Source organism: Panicum virgatum, chromosome 5K (genome assembly GCF_016808335.1).
Source record: "Panicum virgatum strain AP13 chromosome 5K, P.virgatum_v5, whole genome shotgun sequence".
NCBI lineage: Eukaryota > Viridiplantae > Streptophyta > Magnoliopsida > Poales > Poaceae > Panicum > Panicum virgatum.
In genome coordinates, this window is record NC_053140.1 from 52,650,416 (window position 1) to 52,655,811 (window position 5,396).

Genomic DNA, 5,396 nt, shown 5'->3' on the forward strand with positions numbered 1-5,396 from the left:
TACTTCCAACTCTATTTCTTGCGTCAGCCTTATTGATATCTTGAAATACGGTAGTTTGATTAGATTCTTCCAACACACCCTCTTACATCATATGGCCCTTATAATTCGACTAATCGTATGCCTGAAATTGTGGACAAAAAATATTGTGCAAGCTAGCTGTGGGCACGAACTGAACTACACCAACACTGTTGGCTCATGTCCATCGTCAAGCATCCTGAGCTACTAGCAGAGGACTGCTCAACCTTTCGATGGATGGGTGGCACGTCATTATACGCCGTCTACCTGCTGATGCTGGCATGATTTGGTAGTCCTCTCCTGTTGCAAACACTAGACGCTGCGATGGACATATATGCATGGGTTGAGAGAAGAACCAGTTCATCAGAACAGACTCCTGAGCTAATTAAATTAATCGTCATGTATAAAGGACAAGCGCAGAAACGTGATATCCGGACCTTGGATCGCGCAACGTGAGTTTAAACAATGCACGATGTCGATGGCAATTTCTTCTCTTGGTTCCTTTTGTTTTGGCCTTGGATGTAATTTCTTTTCTTGGAGGACGGATCGGAGCTAGCATACATGCATACGGAGGAAGAGTAGTTGTAACGAACATATCATTATTTATGTCATTTCGAGTGATTTTGGTGATCGATTAATAAAGCAATCAATGGGATTAATATTTTTGTTCAGTGAACATTTCTAGATCCCGGGGATCAAGTAGAAAGGCCATGCAAAGCAAAACACGAAGAAAGAACTCAAAGAAATGCTGAATTGAACCGATGCCTAAGCATCGGTGCATCCGATGGTTGTCGGAAGATCCGACGCCCTGGTGTTTGATGCAAGTCTGAGCGTCTCTGAAGCTCAAGTAAAGATCATGCGAGGCACCGGTTGAACCGACGGCATCACGACAGGCATCGGTGCATTGGGCATATGAAGCGTCCCCTCATAAGAGAAGACTAAAATGTGTTACAAACATCAATCCCAGGAGGCTGATGACACATTTATTACATCAGATGGTTCATTACCGTACAACTCTACGCGGTAGTGAGCAGAGAAGCGCCACTATCGCGAGGATTACAATCCACACACACGCAACGATATTAAATATAAAAAGAAAGTCATCAGAGTCTTGCGCCATGCGGTAGCTCCTGCGGGTGAACCTAATCCACAAGCAAGGCTGGGTGCAGGACGGTACCCCTACTCAACGTCGTCGGGTACAAAGTTTGGATCTTCTTCTGTAAAAATAAAGAATGGGGTGAGTACAAACATACTCAGCAAGTCCAACCACACCCACGGAGGGGGTATAAACAGAGTAATATGCACAGGGTAATTCAAGGATAAGGTTAGGGTTTACTTTTGCGGAAAGCAATATTTTATGCAAGGGTTCATTTGAAAACAAGTATTTCTAAAACCAGTTTTCTTGTACCGAGTAACATGAGGGGTTGATCCACACATGATCCAAGTTTTAAGCTGCTACCGGACTCCTCATCCGCCGTAGCACACGGCACAACTGCCGGACACTTTTCCAAAACAACTCACGCCAACCCATCCGTTCCCAGATGAAACACTAGTTGTGAGACCACACCGTAACTCGCCCTGTACCGTGGGCACGGACTAATCGAATATGTTTCAACTCTGCAGAGGTGTGCAACTTTACCCACAAGTGGGGTACCACAACACGATCACCTTATTGTCAGTGCAGATCCCAACAAAGCCCTTACCCACCTTAGCTAGACCTGACTAGCCACCACGGGATCCACCAAGGGTCCATTGACCTATCTCTGAGGTTTAACCGGGGCCTAAGTCACACAGAACATATCCCTCCTCCTTGGTCACCTGTTGCTCTCAGCTCTCCTGATGGCTATCAGACTAACTAGTGGGGTTTATGCTAAGCTGTTGCCCATACAACGGTCGAGTGGTTTGCACGAAAGTGGAGTTAGGTGAGATGTAACACCAACTCGGTCCTTAGTGGTGACAAGATGGATATCTCCCTTCCTTGCTCTGCCACACAGGCACGAGCACACCAATCGGCAAATCACACAAAAATGCCATCTATCCCGTCTAAACTCATCTTTCGAAAATTCCACTTTTATCCCTTCCCACACACACCCACATTTTCTTTATAAAAACATGTTGTATTGTGTATAAGATCCTAAGCGTTCTAGCAGCGATTAACGTCCAAACAAAACACATTCAGACATTAATCTAGGTGGTCAAGGAATGGTTATAACAAATCAAGGGGTGGCTATCCAACCGTGTTTTCAGCAGGCAAAACATATGCAATTTTATAAAACAGGCCAATAGGTGGTGTTTATAAAAACTAGGACAAAAGCATGCATCAAAGGATGGGATTGAACTTGCCGTCTTCGAAGCCTTCGGGGAGGTCCTGGTCGAAGCACTATCCTTCGGGCTCGAGGTCGTGGAACTGGTCCTCGTTTGCGGGCTCGCAGTACTGCTCGTCAACGGGCTCTCCTTCGTTCTCACCGTGGTCTACGACGCACACAAACAAACACACAATCAAGAAAAAGAAATAAAAGATTTATCGTTGAGCTCGATTCGGAAATAATTAAGATGTGGAGATGGGAGCAATATTTTTGGGCTATTTCTTAATGGCATGGCCAACACTATAATAGGAAAGGCGTGGCAAAGTTTCAGGTTGGTCAGAGTTGTTTTGGCGCATGAAATGATAGGTTTTATAAAGGTTCAGGGGCTAGATAAGGGATCAGTGACCTAGTTGTAATAAATCTTGAGAAGGCAGGGGCCTGTTTGTAATTTTTTGGAAATATTTGGGCCTACTAGGAAGGTGTAGGGGTTTATTTATTATAAAGTTTATAAGCTGGAGGGCTTGTTTGTAATTTAAGACAACAGGAAGGGCTTTTGTTACAAGGGTGGGGGTTTCTTTAGTAAATAGACTTGAGGGGAGGGGGCTTTGGGCTAAATTCCCTATCCTCTTCCTCCCCCCCCCCGCGCTGGGAAACAGGGGAGGGGGCGGCGCTCGTCGGAGCTCGCGGGCTCGCGGCCTGGGAGCACGACGACGGCCCGGAGTAGAGGGAAAAGGAGGCGGGCGTCGTGGGAGATCGATCCCTCCCATCGATTTGGGAAATGGTGGCTCGTAGGGGGCGGTTCTACGGCGGCGGGTGGTGGCTAACCCTGGCCGGTGCGGCGGCGGCGCCGCAGAGCACGACGGCGGCCCAGACTCGGGAAAAAAAAGAGGAGTGGAGCTCGGGGACCCCAATGCCTACCTCGGCTCGGGCTGCGGTGCTGCGGGGAGGGGACTCCGCAGTGGCCTTTAACTTCTCACGAATTTCTGCTACTCTTTCCTCAGCTTCCTTTATGAGTGCGGGCCCGACCAGGGCACGTTCTCCAACTTCTGACCACATCAGCGGTGTTCTGCACTTCCTTCCGTAGAGAGCTTCGAACGGTGACATGCCCAAGCTTGCTTGGTACCCGTTGTTGTATGAGAACTCGGCATAGGGTAAACTCTGCTCCAAATCCTTGCCATAGGTAAGGGCACATGCCCTCAACATATCCTCCATAATCTGATTTGCTCTTTCTGTTTGGCCATCCGTCTGTGGGTGATAAGCGGAGCTGAAATCTAGCTTGGTGCCCATGGCTTTATGCAGACTTTTCCAAAATCTAGAGGTGAACTGGGTCCCTCTATCTGAAACAATGCGGCTGGGCACACCATGCAACTTCATAATGTTCTCCACATAGAGCTTGGCTAGCTTTTCTCCACCGTAGTTGGTTCGTACGGGTATGAAGTGAGCCGTTTTAGTGAGTCGGTCCACTATTACCCATATGGAGTCATGTCCCTTCTGGGTCCTAGGCAAACCCACTACAAAATCCATTCCTATCTCGTCCCACTTCCAAACCGGGATAGGTAGGGGTTGCAACAGCCCTGCTGGTTTCTGATGTTTGGTCTTGATCCTTTGACAAGTATCACAACAGGCGACAAACCGCACAATATCCGCCTTCATCCCATTCCACCAGTATTTTTGTTTTAAGTCCATATACATTTTGGTGGATCCTGGGTGGATGGAATATGCCAAGTTGTGAGCTTCTTCCATGATTATTTGCCTGAAGTCTCCTTTCTGGGGCACACAAATTCTATCTTTATACCATAAGGTTCCCTTATTATCTACTCTAAAATCTGGTGCTTTATTTTCTCCAGTCTGCCTCCGGATTTCCATCAGCCCCTTGTCCGAACTTTGTGCCTTTCGGATTATGTCTTCTAGCGTGGATTGGACGTTCAGCACTTGGCTGGAACCTCGAGGAACAATGTGCACATTTAATCGTGCCATTTCCTCTCGTAGATGATCATCCTTGGGTCCATAGGATTTCCGGCTTAGCGCATCGGCTACTACGTTTGCTTTCCCCGGGTGGTAATGGATTTCCAAGTTATAATCCTTAACCAATTCCAGCCATCTTCTCTGCCTTAGGTTCAGATCCGGCTGGGTGAAGATGTACTTCAGGCTCTTATGGTCAATATAAATCTCACACTTATTTCCAATCAAATAATGCCTCCAAATTTTAAGAGCGTGCACTACGGCTGCAAGTTCTAAATCATGGGTTGGGTAGTTCTGCTCATGAGGCCTGAGCTGGCGGGAAGCATATGCAACGACTTTCCCGTCTTGCATCAGTACACAACCCAATCCTTGTCGGGATGCATCACAATAGATGACAAAATCCCGATGAATATCTGGTAGGGTTAGTACTGGAGCGGTCGTCAGTCTTCGCTTCAATTCCTGGAAACTCCTTTCACATGACTCCGTCCAGGTGAATTTCTTCTCCTTCTTGAGTAGCTCTGTCATGGGCCGGGCTATCTTGGAAAATCCTTCAATGAACCTCCGATAATATCCAGCTAACCCGAGAAAACTTCTGATCTCACTGACGTTGGTCGGTTGCTGCCAGTTGGAGACTGCTTCGACCTTCTCGGGGGTCCACTGCTACTCCTTCCGCGGTCAGAATATGACCAAGGAAGGCTACTTTCTCCAGCCAGAACTCACACTTGCTGAACTTGGCGTATAGCCTATGCACTCTCAGCTTTTCCAAAACTACCCTCAGGTGCTGCTCGTGCTCCTGAATACTCTTCGAGTAAATAAGTATGTCGTCGATGAAGACTACCACAAACTTATCTAACTTGTCCATAAACACCTTGTTCATGAGGTTCATGAAGTAAGCAGGTGCATTTGTCAGTCCAAAAGACATCACTGTGAACTCAAACTGCCCGTATCGGGTGACAAAGGCTGTCTTCGGGATATCGCTCTCCCTAATCTTGAGCTGAAAATATCCGGACCTCAGATCAATCTTGGAGAAGTACTTGGCCCCTTTTAACTGATCAAAAAGGTCATTGATCCTGGGAAGGGGGTACTTGTTCTTGATAGTGACTTCGTTCAGTG